The 19,971-nt window shown below is 34.8% G+C and overlaps 1 long non-coding RNA gene across 1 annotated transcript in view; it reads left to right on the top strand.

The window, feature by feature from the left end:
• Positions 1–19,971, top strand: part of LOC145681579 (uncharacterized) — a 498,825-nt gene that overhangs the window by 338,677 nt on the left and 140,177 nt on the right. The window lies entirely within an intron of this gene.

The raw sequence follows: 19,971 nt of genomic DNA, 5'->3' as shown, positions 1-19,971 counted from the left end.
AAAATCATTATTTATTATAACATAGTGTTACTATTTGTTGTTGTATACGGATCTTTTAAAGATTTATTTCTGTCTTACTAGAAGTAAAAAATTAATGATAAAAGTTACAAGTCGAAAATGAATGGTGATGCTGTTATTATTTGCTTAATGTCTATCTTTTCAATATGTGTTCTCAAAGTTCTTTCGTTCTATTTAATATTCTTACTGCTGATTTCAATTCTGCTTAACGTAAGCAACTATGTAAAGATTATTTTTCAGTATTTCATACTTGCCCTATGTAACCTATTCGCTAACATTTACACCATTGGTTTGATTCCCTCCCTCAAATAGTGTACTCCTAAACGGAAATCGTAAAAAATATTCTCATATACTACCAAATTCAATATCACCATGTTTTACAATTACAAGACTCACCTTCCAAGATATTTGTTACAATACTTCGTTTTTTAATAAATACTGACAACACTTACTTTAATGAATTTTCTAAAGTTTCTACTGTAAATAGTGTAGTAAGAGGCACATTCAAAGGACGTTAAATGTTATTTCATAATTTGTATCTCCTTTGCCCTAAACAGCTTAGTGGTAGAGCACTCACTTTTGGTGTGTGGGGTTCCGACACGAAAGTTATGTGGTACACAAACATATAACTATATATATATATAACTGGTTCTTATATGTTTGGTTATGTGATATAACTAGGACAATAAACTGTGACTGTTATTTTAAATAAAACGTTTGTCTCCTTTAGCAGGAGTGTTGAAATCAAGGAATTAGAATTTTAGTTCACAAGTAAAGAGCAACACAGTCATAAAACAATTGCCTTGTCTCCAAACTAACTGAAACACCCCATTTTAATTTTTCCATTAGCAACAACTAACCAAATCATCTTTTTCTAGATATACCAATTCAAAATAGAAGGATTGAAATAAATTAAAATTTATATACAGCTAATTTAAATTCTTTTTCTTTTCATTTTTTCTCTATATAAATTTTCTTTCTAACGTTCTTTTTTCATAGTTTTTCATGGGAGTCCCAAAATTAACCCCTCCACCAATTCTTTTTCTTCTTCTTGTTCTTTTTCTTTTCTTCTTGTATCACTTCACTCATACATTTACCCTTTAAGTCGAATGATAACCCCAAAGTAATGTCACTTTCATCTTTTCTTTGTTTATTTTTTAAAAAATATTTTTAACATGCTAACGTTTATACAAAATTCACACCCGTGCCATTTTTGAATCCTTTTATTGTTCGGGCACGCGTATGAAAGAAAATATGAAGTTTTTCTCACCGTCTTATTTTATCTTCAGAAAATGCTTTTGGCCCGTACTCCACCAGCTCATAAAAATGGCAAATTACTTTCCCTCTACCAGCCTATAAAGTCAAAACTAATATTATAAATAACAAAAATTTAAAAAACGTTTTAACAAATATTTTCAAATCTATGCACAGTAATAAATTAAGTACTCAATGTAACTTATGTATCCTCATGCCTAAGCAATAAACATAAGTCAAATTCAGTTTCCGGTAATAGTCCATGAAAATTTACATTCCTAAAATCAAACTCGACTTTTCCTTCTTATATTCAAAAAAAAAAAAAAAACAAATTTATGCAGGTACCATTTTACCAATAGCCGGTAGTTTTTCGTCTTTCCAGCAAATACCATACCCGTAAATATCTGAACTCTATGTAATCCAATTATACATTCGAAAACTCACAAACAAAATAACAAAAGTCCCAAAATACTACAAGTTTAGTTCTTCAAATACTACACTAATTTTGACTCGTATAGCTCTGGTGTTGAACAAAACGCTTGAACTATATTTACTTAGCACGAAAAATGAAAGTTAACTTCTCCTTCCTTCTTATTGTTATTCCTCTAAAAACCACAATTCTCTTTTTAGCAAAAGACCGTTCCATTAAATATCGCAACTGTATGTAATTAAGTTATACCTTTTAACACCTGGGTTTGATTCCCGGTGGTCATTTCAATTTCACGTATGAGGCTTTACGTCCGTCGATAACCCTTCAGAGTTTGCGGCACTGTCTTAAAGACCGTGCTGAAGAATTATGTTGCATAGATTAGAGGTCATTGCGCCGATCTACTTATCACCTTCTATACCTTTGTGTGAACTCGTCCCCTACATATATAATCTTATTGTTTACCTTTAGGTCTAATAAGTTCCACATAATAAAGCCTTTTTTCACTAACTGCTCTTTTCAACCGTGCGCAACTCCTCGAGGTAAAGTAACCCGGTCAAAACACTGTGACCAACCTCTCGCATTACGTAAAAATAATACTGTTTTGTAACAATCTTTTCTAAGCTTGTTCGTTTATTTTAATGTGTTACTGCCTTCTCTGTAAGTTTAGTGGCATTTCTAAATAATGAATAAACGTAATATATGGGTGGCAAAGGAGAAAAACAAAAGAACCTATTTAAATAAAGTTGACAAATAAATTTTATGCCGTAAATGTGCTGGTTGAAGTGAACAAAATTCTGGATTTGCTTTAAGTTATTTAGCAGTGCGGGCGATTTCAAGGATATTATTATTATTATTATTATTATTATTATTATTATTATTATTATTATTATTATTATTCAAATGATCTGTCTGAAATAGATCTCAATTCTATGTTGGATTCAGAGGATGAAAAAGATACTGTAGAAGAAGATATCATGATTGAATTAGTTGTTAACAACACAAATGTTGAAATAGGTTACCTAAGTTAGTATGTTCTAATATAAAGGAAAATATGACAAGACGTTATGGAACGTACGGTATCCTACCCTAACCCATAGGACGAGCGAATGTAATTTAGCATGTCGTTTACCTGTAGTGAAATAGAGAGATGTAGCAAATACATTATTTGAGGCATGCTGTATGAAATAGATCCATTTGCTAATCAAAGGATTTATAAAATAGTATTGCTGGTGTTTACCAAGAACATCGATCCACAATCAGAAGAGAGAAACACTTTGTGCTTACATTTTATAATTGTACTAAAGGAGTAGTGAATATTTCGGACGACATCTGAACACAAAACAAGTTCCACAAAATAACAAAGAGTTCAGAAATTAGCAATGCTCCACTCACTACCCACTAATGACAGAAATTATACAATTGCGACTAAAAGAAAAACAGGAAACCGAAAACAAATTGTCATCAGTTTGTATATCTGTATAGACCTCCACGTGAAATTGTAATTTCAAAATATTTAATTAGGTAGTAACTTGGAATAAACTAGGGATGAAAGTAGCATTACCAAAGTACTGGAAATCTACTTTCAATCCAATCGTAAACATATTTTAAGTAAATTTCACTGCTTCTGGGGACTTTAATTCGCCATGCCAACATCTGAAATCATCACTGTCAACGAGTAAAACGGTCTGAAACTGACCGCTAGTGAAATAAAACCAAATTCAAGATTTGGTGCTTACTATTATTTTCTACTATTTATTTATTAATTTTTTGAGTTTAACATGTTACAATTATGCATCGAGACTTAGGAAGGTGCTGATCAATAATAATGGTGCAATCACAGAAGTGGAAAAAACTCCAGAAAACCCGAGCACATGGGGTTTCAGACCACAAAGCCCTTTTGCCAAAGCTAAATACTCTACCACTGAGCCACCACGATTTACCATTTCCCTTTAGTTGTTGTTCGTTTCTTAAGGAATAGTATTATTGATTTTTTCTCAAATAACCTAATTAATTTTAAACGCATGTATTTGGAAATATATTCTCATTTTTAACGAGAATATCGGTCACTCAAATGTCCAACATGCTAACGAAAATTAATACAGTACTCGCATCAAACGTTTCATAAGTACTGAATTTCATTTCTGTACTCCACACTACAAATGACAGAAAATACCGGCTTCACGAATTATTGGAAACTTGTTTTTTTATTCTATGAAAGGAAAATAAATCATTAAATAAACTTCAAATGCATTAAAAATAATGTCAAGCTAATATAAATAGTATTTTCAATATATTGTTTTCGTCTAAGTTTAGTTTTAGCAGCACGGTCAAAAGACCGTGCTCAACCCCTCAGTTACGAAACTAGATCGCAACTTCTGAAGGGCTATTTATATTTTTAACGTTCCTCAATAAGTTATTCGTACAGTACGCATCTCTAATGTTTGTATATTACAATAGGAACTACAACAGGTTTTACAATTAAAGTATTTTACCCGGAAAACACCGTATTTCCTTTACTTTCTGCCCCATGTAACGTACTCGCTAAAGCTATTGCCTTTAGTGTGAGCGGTCTTTGATTCAACTCCCGGTGCACTTGAAAAACATTTAAAAAGCTTTTTGCAGGCCACATACCCTAAATGAGGTATTCCTCATCAAAATTAGGCAAAGACCGGGATAATACTTAACTTATAGGTCCCAGACCGCTTTCCTTTCACCCGCATTGTTGGCCTTAAATTCTAAATCCCGCTCCTCCTTCATTTTAATCTAACTTAGCGACCATAATGTAAAAACTACAAAATTATTGTCTGTCATTGCCTATTTCCTTTTGTAAATACAAAACAATTTATGCTAACAGAATTTTTCGGCTTTAGAAATTCTATATGCATCCAAGTTTCTTCAAATACTTTTCTGAATAACTAATAAATGAGAAGGAATTCATATATAAAAAGGTCTGATCCTTAGACGAATAAAAAATTCTTTTTCTACATACTAATTTAAAAGACGTGATGGCTTACGAATCCTCTTTGCCTACTTTCATTCAATTTATCACCTAGCATTACTAAACTAAATCAAATTTTCCAGTCTAGCAGTTTTCTTGGAGTTCCTCTACTTTTATTATTCTAAAAATACTATACACTTCTGTCTCTCTCTCAACTTCCACATATTTATTTCAACACATCTTTATTCAAAACACAATAATTCAGTGCTACTGCATCTATATCTCATACAAGGGGTTTTGCTAAAATTGGTGCAAGCAATTTCAAGTTGGGTCAAAAGATTGTAAAAATTTTTCAAGCCAGTAAGTCTACGTAAACGTTTCATCGTTCACACCAGGCAAATGCCAATGTGGTACCTAACATTCAGGTTCTATATAAAACTGGACCATCTCTCAAAACGTAAAGGACCTCCAAATATAAATCGTAAGTTCTAGTAAAAATCACGTTCATTTCAAAATCAATTAATACCATACTAATTAAGTACTATACAGGGAGGGTGATTCACAATAGTACATCATTTACTCTATTTTATTCTTTCACGACAAACATCATATTAATAAAGGCAGTTTTTCCTTACATCATTTGCTTGGCAATTCAAAACAGCTGTGCTGTGCAACTTGAATTCAATCGTCTGCATAGCATTTTTTGTTGAATCGTTTTCAAAGAAAACTCAGAGGAATTATATTACGAAAGTACTAAAAGATTGTGAACCTACAAATAATTCGTGTTATTTATAATAACACTTGTTAAAAAAGTTCGAAATCAATAAAATTGCAAAATGTAATACCATCAATAACTTATCAAGATTAAAATCCTATAGCTTCCACTCGAAAATTATTTTTCTTACATATTCTATTTACTCTTATAACCATTCTATCCCATTCTTTTGTACGTAAGATCACTATTTATTTTACTCTAATGCATGAATCCCTGGCAGGTGAATTAGCACTGTGTGCGTAGACTTCCTTCCACTTTGTTCAAAAGCGAAGCTACGTAACCATTTGCTTTAACCTACTCTCCATAATAAATAAAACACAGGTACCCCCACTAACATTAAAAAATAACTTCTAAAAACAAGCAATATACATCCCCCTTCCTACTACGACGCAGTGCAGTATGTAAAAGCAAAACCAATTGCCGCGTCACTATTTTCGTTTACAGTTGCTGCCCGGGTGTTAAAGGGTGTTACCAAACTCAGTATAGGGACTTACTTATGGTTGGTCAAAACAAAGTAAGTGATGCATATTTCCCTTTTTGTGTTATTTCCTGAGCTCTTTTAAAAAAGAAAAGCAGTAAACTGTTAATGTATATAAAAGAGGTTAACAAGGAATAATAATAATTATTGTTATAATTTAAGTATTACCTTGTTCTACAAATTGCCTAAGTAGGTTTTAAATGAGCACAAATGATTTTTATTAACTACTGAATCCATAATGACTTTAGTATCAGACGCATTTATTATTATTATTATTATTAATTTACTCGTAATTGTATTCAATCTGATTTACACAATCGACTTTAGTGTTTACAAAATAAAAGAGTGAGTCTATTACGATACATTGCTTTCCTTTTGCTACAATCAATAGTTACCATATATATATATATATATATATATACCGCTTATTCTAATGTTATAATATTTAATCAGTGTTCTATTACATTGTTCCATGTTTCACAAAATGTTTACTTTATCCAAGTTACGAAAGTAACAATTACCACCCTTTTCTTAACAATTTGAAAAGACATATAAGGGAACGTCGTACAAGCATTCATCAATTGGTTCCCCCAAGTGGGAGGGACGTACGCTAGCGTTGTTTCAATGCTGTTTTCTGCTTCTAGGGGAACCATGCCTTTGAGTTTCTAAACTGTATAAGAAAATAGCAAAAACTTTGCCACCAGTCCCCTCCTTTCTAAGCACAAACCAATACTTCTACAACACCATCTTTTCATTCCATCCCCCAATGAACGTCAAAACCGAAACCAGTTATCACTCCCCGCCTTTTTCTACATCCAGAGTTATCTTCCAACAGTACAAAACTTTACCCGTAAATTAGCAAAAATATCTATGCAAAAATGTTTTATAATATAAACTTACGTTTTACCATTTTCCACTTGTGCTCCACTGAACATTAACTATTCTTCCTAACAAAACAGAAAAAATAAAATGAAATAAATACTACTACCAAATCATTTTACTACTACCAAATAACAAAACAATTTTAATTTTTTCCTACCGCTAACATTCCGTAAAAGCTCAGTGATTACCTCTAGTGCATAGGGTCTCTGGTTCGATCCCCGAACAAATAGGTTTTTAATGCACAAATGCTATGTGCGATTTCCTTTTCTCCTTTATTCCACAATAATATTCATGTATTGCTAACAAAACTTAATAAGTTATTCCTTAAGCGTTCACCTTTTGTGCTTGGGATCCTTGGTTACATCCCAACTATCATCAAGTAAAATTTCTGCTGTCCACCATTTTATCAATTTCATACTCGGTAACAACCTTTCCCTGAGTTTTATTCCCGCTCGCTCAAAAAGCTAAATATTTTTTTCTTCAGCACAACCACAAATAGTACCTAATCCCAGTCCCAAATAGCACGAGCGCAAAACACTTTATTCATACAAAAATATTTACATTTCAAGTCTTAAACAGATATCCTAATATTGCCTCTCCTATAATTATTTTCATAAAACATTAACATTTTAAAAAAGAAACTTGTACACTATTAAACTCATATAATCACCCTAATATTACTTTTCCATGTAAATTTATCTATCCGTTGTACATTCATATGTAGTATTCTATACTGTGTATAACATACGACCCCTTCCCGCTGTTACCCATTGTGTTTCCTATGCACTATGCAGTGATACGCATTATTGTATACTCTGTATAGCACAGCATTCGTTGGCGTTGTCATTTATTCTTATTACTATTCACTGTGCATAAACTTGGTAATCTTGGACATCTTTGTTTTCAATCTGCGGGTTTGCATGCCATAGGCGGCCATTTGCACAAATATCTACCACGCACGCTTTAGCATAATCAGGGGCCGTTAAAAGCACATATATTTCTCTTTTCAACCTACCACAGCCATATACGCAATGCCGGCGTTATTCAGCGCGCGTAGGCGGATCGCATATGCTTCATCATGGAATTTCCACGTACTACTGCTAACTTTTACACAAAAATGGCAGACACAAAACAAATGGCGCTTTCGCCACATCGCGCCATTACTCTTTGATTGAGAACAGTCTATTCTATTACGCTGCCTACGGCCACTTTTTCCAATCACAACACTCGATCCTATCCTTAAAGACCACTGTTATCTTTGTCTGTCTGACAAGGTTCCTTCCATCTTAAAACCAGAAAAGCTCTCACTATATTCTCTTGCAAAAAGTGTATTACAAAAATAAAGAAAATAAAATAAAGCAACACTTCAACCTATAATCACAATATAAAGTGTTAAGTTTCTAACCCAATTTGTGTATGCTATTCTACAAACATATACAATAAAAGTTGAAAAGGGCATTTATCTTTTCTTATATTCTCAGTATTCATTAATATGCAAAAGGTTCTTACTTTGAACGATGAAACAGCCTTCAAATCAACACAAAATATAACCACAAACAACTCAACATTCGTTGACATAAATCAAATTATGCCGCCTATATAATTACGAGTTATTCATAAAGGAATATTTTCCACTTAAAATCAATATTAAGTTTGCCCCTTATTCAGAAAGGCTGAGCTATTTATCTTCTTCCATTCCTAATGTATGTGCTTCATCCCACGTTATCCGACAACTTCCGCTTCTCCAATCAAAGCGAATTGAATATCCCCTCGCTTATTATTCACACTTTAGTTAATTGATCTTCCTTTTGATAGTATAATCATTACCCCAACTTCCCTGTGCCCACGCAAAAAAAACTATGAATAGGAGGGGGTTCTGACTATCAAATAACCCTTTTCAGGAGGTCTGCAATAATTAAAAGTATCTTACTCGATAAATTATCATATTACAATTCCCTCTAACAAGCTTGATACACATATCAACCTTTCCTGTATACGACATTTCTATCTATTATCTACTTGAGAAATTGTTCTTATTAAATTTCAAAATTTCCCATGTCGGGTATTTATTCTACAAAACGTTTTTATGCTTGTGCATCTGATTTTGGTATTACTGCCCCATAACACCATACAATATCATTAAATTTTATACTAAACATTTGATCACGATCATTAAGCAATCGATTTACAGAACAGGTTTTTAAAGCCCTTGACTGACCGGCAATTAAAATAGTAGAGGGATGTTGAAAGTTGAACATCTCGTATTTAGATCAATGTATACAATAGAGCTTTTGCTTTATACAAATACACACACACAGAAAGAAAGAAAAAATACTGGGTTATAAAAATATTAAAGCTTGAATATTTTTAAAGTTCTCGAGGTTTCACACAAACCAATCCAATATATAAGTAACGAGTTTCTGTTAGAGACGAACCAACAAAAAATAAATTAAGAATAAATTTTAAAAATAAATTAAAAATTAAATAAATTTTAGAATGTTCTTCGGAGTTTCTATGGGAAACGATACGTCAAAAGGAAAGAAGAGACATTCATAAAAGACACATTCACTCGTTTGTCGGTCTATAACCGTAAGGTTCACTTGCACGTTTTGGTATAGATCCTTCGTCAGTTACGTTATTATCGTCAATACGTTTACGTTTTTTGTTGAATTTACGGTGTGTGTTTCTCTCTGTACAGCTAAAGATACGGAACCTTAGCCTACGCACGATACTCTTTGGATTTTATATTACTGTGGACTAATTGTCCAGGCACTAATTTATAGAAACTCTCAAAATTAAATTCCCCTAATTATGAATATATGCCGAACATTCCCTTGGCCACTAATTAGCCTCATCCCGTAATTTTTGTTCCCTATTCCCACAAATGTTGTAAACTTCCAACCTTCTGGAATTTTACCTGTTAGATCACCCAAATAGTTTCCAAGCGGTAACAAGGGTTCCTAATATTTTTTCTGTAAAAACATGATCCTTTCGGTGTTACAGTAGATTGCTCTGTCTGATCCTACAGTCGTCGGTAGTTCGTACAATTTAAGTCTAGCCCACGAAATAATAAATGCGGCTAGTATCACATTGGAAAACTCTAACGGAACGTTTTCAGTTCCAGTGTCTCTGTAAGTGTTAATTAAATGGTCGTCATTAATTGGGACAACACGTTGAATTTCATACCGTGCCGTTGTTAAATACCTAAGAAATTTTACTTCATTACTAACGATTACACTATGTGAATTATCAGTGCGTTGCCCCCATTTACCATTTAATGAGTTGAGGTATAGTTTTGCACATTACCTCAATCCTGATTTCGTCCTAATGTTATCATAATTGAACTGTATGCCTTCATGGGCATAATATTCTTCGATGTAACTTTGTTTGTCTTCTCCAGTTTCACAATAAGCGGGAAAACCAGAGGCTTCCTACTTCATCTGAAGAAAGGAATTCACATAAGCTTCGAACAAAAACATGAATTCCCCTCTTCTGGACCCATGGGTTTGAATTCCCATATTTCGTGTATATCAAGTATTTTTAAGCTTTTTGAATAGCAAGGTGTAACTCTGGAGTGCAAAATGTCCCTGTGAGAGCACATTCAGCGTCACTATGAGTGCAATCGTTAGTGTTTCCTCCTCCATACATGTTAGGCAAAGACCGAAAAATAATCAGCCTTCCACAACATACGGCAGGATTGGAAAATACGAGTCTTTTGGAGGCAATATGGTGCATTTCACTACACCATGAATACTTTCTGCATCTGTAAAGTCCGGTCCTGTATGTATCTTAGGTGAATTAAAAGGCATAGGTTTACGTACCATCACATATGGGTAAACGCTCGCGATATCTAAATATTTTAACGCGACATCACCGTACAGTTGACGTAACGAAACACTTCAGTGCAGCCGCTGTTGTAACAATTCTTGGGAATAGGGAAATCATTCAAATTAGTATAACGTTTTTTAAGAAACCTTTATATTTCCTTATCCGTGGGGCCGCGGTGGCTCAGTGGTAGAGCGTTCACCTCTGGTGCTAGGGGTCTCGGGTTCAAACCCTGCTCCCGCCAAGTGAACTTTGTGGTGGACAAACACCGTGTGTGTGGGTTTCCTCGGGGTTCTTCCGTTTCCTTCCACTTTCTTCATTCCACCATTTCATTCATTACTCATCATCACCGTCTCCTTTAGCCTAACCGGCATAACCGTGGGACGTAAAACTCAAAAATTTTATTTCATTTCCTTATCCGTCTTTACCTTGTTGTCCCAAGAGCATTCCGACACCTCGCATAAGTTTTTACCTATACTTTTCAGATACTTACGGCGGAGCATTGTTTTTCATATCTGTTTCCATTGTATTGTATGAATCATAAGCGTCATGTAAAATGTCGTCCCGGTTAAAAGGGAAACATCTCTTACAACTGTAAAAAGAATACCCATAGAAGTCAAAGGCAACGTTGAGAGCTTCGTGCCATCCATCGACTTTATACCTACTAATACACTTTTCCCCCACCCCTCCTAGTATGCTGGAATTCTATCCCTAATTGTTCTTCCATATACATAAGCCATTACGTAGCTTTAGTACTATACTTGGTCTTATGATGGAAACCCAAAGCGTGAATTAAGGGAATAGTATTTTCAGGTAAGTACAAAGTACGCATCGCAAGGCTTGGAATAGTGGATGAAGTAATGACACGTAAACCATTCGTTTTCTCCTCAATAATGTCACTAAATTTAATAATTGCTTCTCCTAGAATTCTAACGTCGTTCTCAGAATAAGAGAGCATTTCCTTTTCGAGGTTAAACACTTCGCCACTTAGCGCACGTTCTTTGTGTCAGGCTTCCAATTGTTTTTCTTCTGTGCTTCGCCCCTCAGGGTCTTAAAACCAAGGGCGGGATAGGGACCAACATAATTTTGACTTTCTTCTGTATTAAAGAAATATGGGAAAACTGCCTTCTTTAAATTTTGACTAAGGAATAAAGTTTTGGGTAACTTGGATAATTTCACGCCAAGGAAAAGAAAAGTGTCTGAAAAATACGATTACCAATGTTAAAATTTTTCTGACCCTGGATAAGTACAGTAGGAAGGATATGCTGCTCTTATATTAGATTTGTAAGGTAAAAGAGATCATCGTAGCGATTACTATTATGGGCGATGGCTACTAGCAGGCTAAACACTGGACGCTCTACTAACATAAAGTTAATAAAAGCAGTCACCGTCTTAAAAGAAAACGAAAGATTTCCATTATCACCGCACATTTACAATGCTCATCGATGTCTCAATATCATAGGAGATGCACGTAAAAATATTAGTATGAACAGACTTTTGTCTTCGAACAAACCATGTATGGTTTATATCAAGTTACATACGACATGTCGACTTAAAATGTTCACCACACACATGATCAGATTTTCGACGCCATTTATCAAACTTGACACCACAATCAATGCAAACCTTAACAGTTACAAACAAATCTCGCTTTATTACGTTTCACATGATTCTCAAAACATGTACCCTGACAAAACTCCCTATTGCATGCATCATATTTAATTTTGTTATTAGTATAATTGCGTTCGTGCTTGTGCTCGCAAAGAGAACACTGAGCTTCACACTTGTGTTTATAAGACTGAGTATTATACCCTTTCACACAATAATAACAATACTTTCTTTTACTGAGGAATGTTTTAATATTACAAATAGGTTCGAAATGTCCAACAGTGTCACCTCTGTGATAGTCATAAGAAATCTTATTTTCTGCTGGCTTTCCTGAATAACGAACCATATCTTTCAAGTTATTCCTTCCATGCTCCTCATAAATAACATTTTGATATTCCCCTTTCAAATAAGATTGAAAAACATCAACATCTATAAAGTCACAGCCTCCCTTATTTCAACGTTAACCCCTGCGTTCTTGCAGAGAACTTTCACTTTAACAAGCCATGAGCACCTAGTGTATGATTTATTATCCAAAAAACAATCGCAAGGGGAAGGTAATAGACATTCTTATTTTCTGTGTATTAAACACTTTTTAGTAAATAATCCTGATACTTTGAATATTTGTCAACGGTACTCGCTGTATTTTTGCCCTTCCATACATGCTGTCGGCAATGTGAAACCGAGTACTTCATGCCGCAAAAGGAACTCCAAATTTGAGTTTAATAGTCGTTCAATTTTGATAAGGACCATTCTAGCAGAGAAATCACCCTTTCTTCTCCGTGGAATATAAACAGGCTAGTTGTTGTTTGTACTGTTACTGCTATCTATGTATAGCCCGATATAATCCGTGGGGCCCGCGTTGAACAACACATGTTCCAATGTAAAATAAATTAAACTTTCAATATAAGCCTGTGGGTTATCCATGCTTCTCTCATTACCCACAGCTCTGACGGCGATTTCATGGCCCGTAAGATGTAACTTACGAAACCTTTTCCTGCTTTCTCTAACAACTTCGCAGTTACTATTTCTCTGATGTTGCCCAACATTATTATTACTGCTAATACCACTTGTATTACTACCCCTAATACTACTACTGGTACCACTTGTACTATAACTCTCCCATATCCTACGAATGTTGGTACAGTGGCGTATGACGGGCCAGGTTGAGGATCAAATTGGTTCCCATAGCCATGATTATCCTGTACACAATGTTGATGTTTGGTGTTGTATATAAAATGTTGTCCCTGGACCTGTTGCATGGATCTAACCATAGCTTCGTCCTCATTTTCAACCAATCTCCCAATCTCCTCGTTTCTTTTTCTGCAACAGAATTTAGATTACCAATCCCATCAAAATCTTCGTTAGTTAATTTATTTATATTATTACCCAAGTTATGATTTTCTTTTGTGTACTGTCGTGTTTCAGATGGGATTGGGCATTGTTCCGAAACAAACCGCGTCCCAAAATCGAAAAAATATGACATCTCCGTATCCTTTATTCTGTCTACCTGACCTTCCCGTCAATATAAGAAATACATGTTTTCTCTGAGCCTGATCATAAGTTTCATATGTACGAAAACATCGGTGGACAAAAAGATCTAAAATGTCAGCACTGGATACACATTGCTGGGGAATTAACGTCATTATCTTCGAAAACACGATGTGTGCGAAGGAGTGTATCACACCTCTCCTATCCCCGATGTCTTAACCGTTAAATCTCAATTATTCCTTTCTAGATGTTAAAAACTCTCGGGTAATAGTTTAGGCCACGCACCAGCTCCTGAAAGGAGAGTTCATTCACTATGTTCAGTTCTTCACTTTGGCAGAAGAAATTCATCTAAAACAGACAAAAGAGAAAAACTATTTTGAGTTATCAAGTTCACTTTAGTAATAATGTTAAAAAGAGACTAATTACTTATTTTCAAACAATAGTTAAATATTGTGTGTGACAAAGAAACCAATCAATTATTTTCAAACCAGTTAAATATTGTGTAAAAGAAGAATCAATCAGTTATTTTCAAGATTCAGTTAAATAATATATATATATATATATATATATATATATATATATATATATATATATATATATATATATACAAAGAAAGAAAGAAAACAATCAAATTAGTTTATGGAAAAATGACTATAATTACAAAAGTCTCTCTGTTCATTAATAATGGTTGAAAACAAGCCGAGGAAAATTGAAAAACGTATGATTTCTTTTTTGAAAATTCAGCAACTATAAGAAATATAAAATACACCTCTTAATCTCTAGTTATTATCTGGTAAATATGTAAAAACAAGAAGATGACGTGTTCACGTCGGTACTTTGGCCGCCTAACAATCAGCGAAATGGTAGCCTCTCCTTAAAAACTAGATTTCTTTTTCATTATTCATGGTCCCACTAATAATAATAATGAATCTCAATAAAAACATATCTCCTTTTAAAAACTTAAAAACTTCTCTCAATGTTTAAAAGAACAATTGCTTAAAAAGGCAAACGAAACTAATATTTGATCTTTTACCTATGAGGGTGTAAAAGGAATTGATATTAAAACCAGATAAATAGCTATTATATCACCTCGTATCATGTATGCCGACACCGGTGCTAGTAACGACATCTGGTGTTTTTTTAACTACTGCTTAGTTTACTGTTAAGTGATGTTCACGACGGATGTCTGTGCATGTAATTCCCATGTTCAGGTGAGTAAACTAGTTCTGTACCTAATGACCATTTTAAAAATATTGTAAATAAATTAGCACTTAAAACAAATACAGGGATTTAATAGTCAATGGGTCTTGTGTTGAATATGGAGAGGGGTGTCCCTACTACATAATCTGAGCTTCCTTCGGCAAGCTAATCTGAAAATAATTAGTATTTTTGAAACATATTTTCTCTTTATGATATTTCATTGAAATCGATCATTAAAAAGGGAGGAATTAATTTTAATAGCATTTTCTTACTTCAGTTATAATGCGAAAGAAAAGAAATAAGTGTTTAATATACATATCTTTTCCGGTAAAAGTCCCTGACTCGCAACCCCTGAATTCGGTGTTTCGGCAAAAGCGCCTATCCGTCGCGTCTTCTGCGGTAAAATAATTAAGTTTGAACCCCGCCAAAAGCCTCTATTCGTCGCGTCTTTGGCGTTCAAAACCGGGTAGTAGCATCTATGCCGTAAATCGGTCCAAGGCGGGGGCGCGTTTGACGTTAAAACCCCGGCAATAGCACGTGTTGTTTGCGCCTCTAGTGTGGGAAACCCGAATTCGAGCCCGTACAAGACCGTCTATCAATCGCGTCTTTGCCTTAAAGACCCGACTTCAAAACCCAAATCAGATACGGACATGGTTCCAGAAGCACTTTCCGGCTTCAACGTTAAAACTCGCGTGCAGTCCGCGTGCGCAAAAAGTTCCGTCGTGAAAATATTACCTAACAAATTTAAAAATATATTCTTGTAGGTGGGCAAATATTCACCAGGAAAACATGACTTCATTTGAAAAGGGGTAATCTTATTTCAGGCCAATTCTACCCCCTAGCCACTTTTACCACCAAAGGTGGGTAAATATTGAAAAGGAAAAAATAACCATACGAAATTATCTCCCTAGCTAAATTTCAAAAACTACTTAGTATATTTCTCCAAAGGCCGGTAAATATTAACAGAAGAAAGCACTTCACGAGAAGCGGGGTAACATTATCCTGGGCAAGTTGTACCCTATACATAAACTTCATTAAAATACTTATTATATCTCCAAAAGCGCGTAAATATTGACCAGGAAAAAATGATTTCACTTGACAAGTGATAATATTATCCCTGGCAAATTGTATCTTGTAACTATTTATTGATTTTAGAAAGATTTACGATTCGGTTAGGAGAGAAACATTGTACACTCCGCATCAAAAAATTGAGACAGCTAATGCCGTGTAGTTAGGCCACCCAATAAACACTTTATCCTATAATCGTTCCAGGTAAAGACAGTCCCTCTCTCTCGTCCTTTCTTCTCTCCCATACTAAAATTAGCTAACAATATGACCGCAATTCTAATTTCAAACTACACATGTATTAGCTTCGATAAAATGAAATAACAAAACCGAGACAAAAAAGATTCATAGGTTGATGTAGGGAGAAACTGAAACACACACAATGAAGAATTGAAACCAGTGAATGTCTATTCCATAGAGATTCAAAAATGAGGTAAAGAGATAGAGAGAGAGAGAGAGAGAAGACGAGAGGAGAGGACAGAAAGAAGAAAAAGAAAAGGGAGAATAGATAAATTTGTGGAATTCAAACGTAGTAAGAAAAGAACCTAATACAGTATTATAAAGTTCCGTTTCCAGAAATCCAACAGTAACATAGAAATAACGTTTGTTTTTACAATTTTTCAGAACTATTCGAATATATAGAGGATTCTTTAAACATTCATATGTCACTTTCATAATGGATAGCATACTCAATTTCCAGTAGAACTGTATATCTCAGAGACACATCTAGGGTAATGTCAAAAGTTTAACACACATGCTTTGTTTAAGCGTGGTTCGATTGCAAAATCGGTAGTGAACATTGGACGTACTGATCCAAAACACATTCTAATATACCCAGTATATAGCGTTGGTCATATCCTCCATTTCAGATTACTAATGCAAACAACAAAAAAACAAAAAAAGAAAAGAAAAAGAAAGAAAGAAAGAAAGAGAAAATTGAATCGTGCTATTTTACTGCTAAATTTCTATCAGAAATACCCTATATTAAAAGTCCAAACTGTATCGTAATGAAAAGTTACAAATGTTCGAAGGGAAAAGTAAATGTTCCTCATAGATGTAACATGTTCAAAATTCAAGGTGAATAAAATACTTTGAATTATAGGATGGGAACATTTTGTGTCAAACAAGTATAAATAAAATTTTGTTTTCAAATAACCAAAGAGGTTACTATTTTCTAGTCTTTTCCGAAGATGTATCTGTTCCTAACACTCAGCATTGATTTAATCTCTTCCGGATATAACGTAATTTGCACAGAGAGAATGAACACGCTAAGACCGCAAACGGATCATCGTGTCAGTCGGATGATGTAGACTACCATTGGCGGCCGAATCCATAGTGACCCGGTAATTCGACTGAGACTCAGTAACCCAGATAATAAAAAGGCATTTTACTTATTCCCTTCTGTTTAAACAGTATTTCTGTCAGAGGTGACCAAGACGGGATGTTATCCCCAGAGCACAAAAAACACGACGCCGAAATTCCCAGTTAATTAGATTCTCCAGACCACGTATATAGCGCTTTTGCTTTGTTTTAACTTTGGAACATGAAGTGCGTGAGTGCGTGAGAGAGAGAGTGAGGGGGGAGAAGTGAAAGACGTAAAGACAGGATAAGGAAACGTCAAGAAAGAGAGAGGAGGGACGAATATAAATATGAATCATACTTATCGTTGCAGTGTATGATGTAGAATCACACACTGTTTACTCAAATTATCGCCAGTGATGCTTTGTATGTTCTCCACGAGATGAATCTGTTTGCAGCCATTATTTTATGTTAAAAATCATACTTCCTAATGGGGAATCAAACCAAGATTTTCCATTGGAAGTCTAGCACGCTACCACTACAACACCGATTGCTGTAGCCAAACTTTGTTTAACAAATGGTGTAGTGTTTCTTTCTGAGAACGATAACATGAAAATTGTATACTGCTGATCAATGAAATAACTGTGGAGTGTCCTGGTAATTCCCTTTCCCTTCACCAACCAACATTCGTAAATCGTTTCTATCATAATACAGCTGTTTGCTTCCACATTCTTATGTATTGTTTGTCCAGTATGAGAAGTCGATTCTTCACAATCTCTTTGTAAAAAAAAAACTTTGTCGTGAACAGGATTTGAACCTGTTACATAGAGTTTTCTCATTGTTAAAATTCACGTTTAGCAACACAAAAACAAAAAGTCGAAACTTTTTCTTTCATCGGTCCTTTTGAAGACAAGTGTAAAAGATACTAACTCGATTTATAACGTCAACGCCTTCCCTTACTTAAGGAAAATGATAGAAAGAAAAGCAGCACATTTAATATCGTTTAAGGTTCAGGAACACCCTTGTGAACCTGGCCCCCCCACCTCTCGGAACAAACGATTTCCGCATATCAATAAAAAGTACTTCGTTTGTACCGGTTTGTACCGCAAATATTTTTGTTTGTACTGCATTGCAGTATGAGAAATTAAGAAAACAAAGTGGGGGAGCCAAGTTCACGCAGCCCCCCCCCCCACAATGTCCTAGGATGGATTTAATTAGCTCATTTGAAAGATTTTCGTTTGTACCGGATTGTACCGTAGTTTGTTTCGTTTGTACCGTCCTGGATTATGAAAAATTAACGAAACAAAATGGGGGCCCAGATCAAACAGGCCCTCAAATCACGACTTAATACACCGGTTACACATTAATTTTGTATGTCATATGAAAGTACTTGGTTAGTACCGGATTGTACCGCAATGAGTTTTAGTTTAACCGCAATAGATTATGAAAAATTAAGAAAAAATTGGAGGGGCTGTGTGAACCTGGCCCCCCACCACGTGGTACAAACGATTTAGTGGGCTCATTTGAAAGATTTTCTTTTGTACCGGATTGTGCCGTAGTTTGTTTCGTTTGTACCGTCCTCGATTATGAAAAATTAACAAAACAAAATGGGGGCCCAGATCAAACAGGCCCTCAAATCACGACTTAATACGCCGGGTACACATTAATTTTGTATGTCATATGAAAGTACTTGGTTAGTACCGGATTGTACCGCAATGAGTTTTAGTTTAACCGCAATAGATTATGAAAAATTAAGAAAACAAAATTGGGGGGCAGTGTGAACCTGGCCCCCCCACCACGTGGTACAAACGATTTAGTAGGCTCATTTGAAAGATTTTCGTTTGTACCGAATTGTACCGTAGTTTGTTTCGTTTGTACCGTCCTCGATTATGAAAAATTAACGAAACAAAATGGGGGCCCAGATCAAACAGGCCCTCAAATCACGACTTAATACACCGGGTACACATTAATTTTGTATGTCATATGAAAGTACTTGGTTAGTACCGGATTGTACCGCAATGAGTTTTAGTTTAACCGCAATAGATTATGAAAAATTAAGAAAACAAAATTGGAGGGCTGTGTGAACCTGGCCCCCCCACCACGTGGCACAAACGATTTAGTAGGCTCATTTGAAAGATTTTCGTTTGTACCGGATTGTACCGTAGTTTGTTTTGTTTGTACCGTTCTGGATTATGAAAAATGAACGGACCAAACTGGGGGCCCAATTTAAGCAAACATTCTAATCAAGTTTTAAAACATAGGATACATATAGCTTTCGAGAAATTTGAATTTGTGATGGCAGGTCAACCTGGCCCGCACATCTTAGTTTCCTTTTTAATTCGAATCAAAACGTCAGCTAAGATTTGTAGCCAATATGTATCAATTTATAGCATCAAAGATATAATTTGTACCTCCATCAATTTCGAGAAATTTCAATTTTTGGTAACAGGTCAAACTGATCCATAAAACATATTTTTTCTGAATTCGAATGAAAACGGTACAAAAAATTTTTACCCAATATATGCCAATTTGTACCAGCAAAATAAGAATTAGTACTATTACTAGGCTGTAGACGTTTGAATTTTAATTGGCGATTCAAGCTGGAACTCACGTCCTTTTCTTTCTAATTCGAACCAAAAATTGTACCCAATATATACTAATTTGTACTACCACCAATTTCAACAAACATGTATTTTTGTTGGCGTATCAAA

The sequence above is a fragment of the Thermobia domestica genome, chromosome 3 (genome assembly GCF_964235325.1).
Source record: "Thermobia domestica chromosome 3, izTheDome1.hap1.1, whole genome shotgun sequence".
NCBI classification, from domain to species: domain Eukaryota; kingdom Metazoa; phylum Arthropoda; class Insecta; order Zygentoma; family Lepismatidae; genus Thermobia; species Thermobia domestica.
Note: the sequence above shows the minus strand (reverse complement) of the source record. Positions and strands in the feature narration are given on the sequence as shown.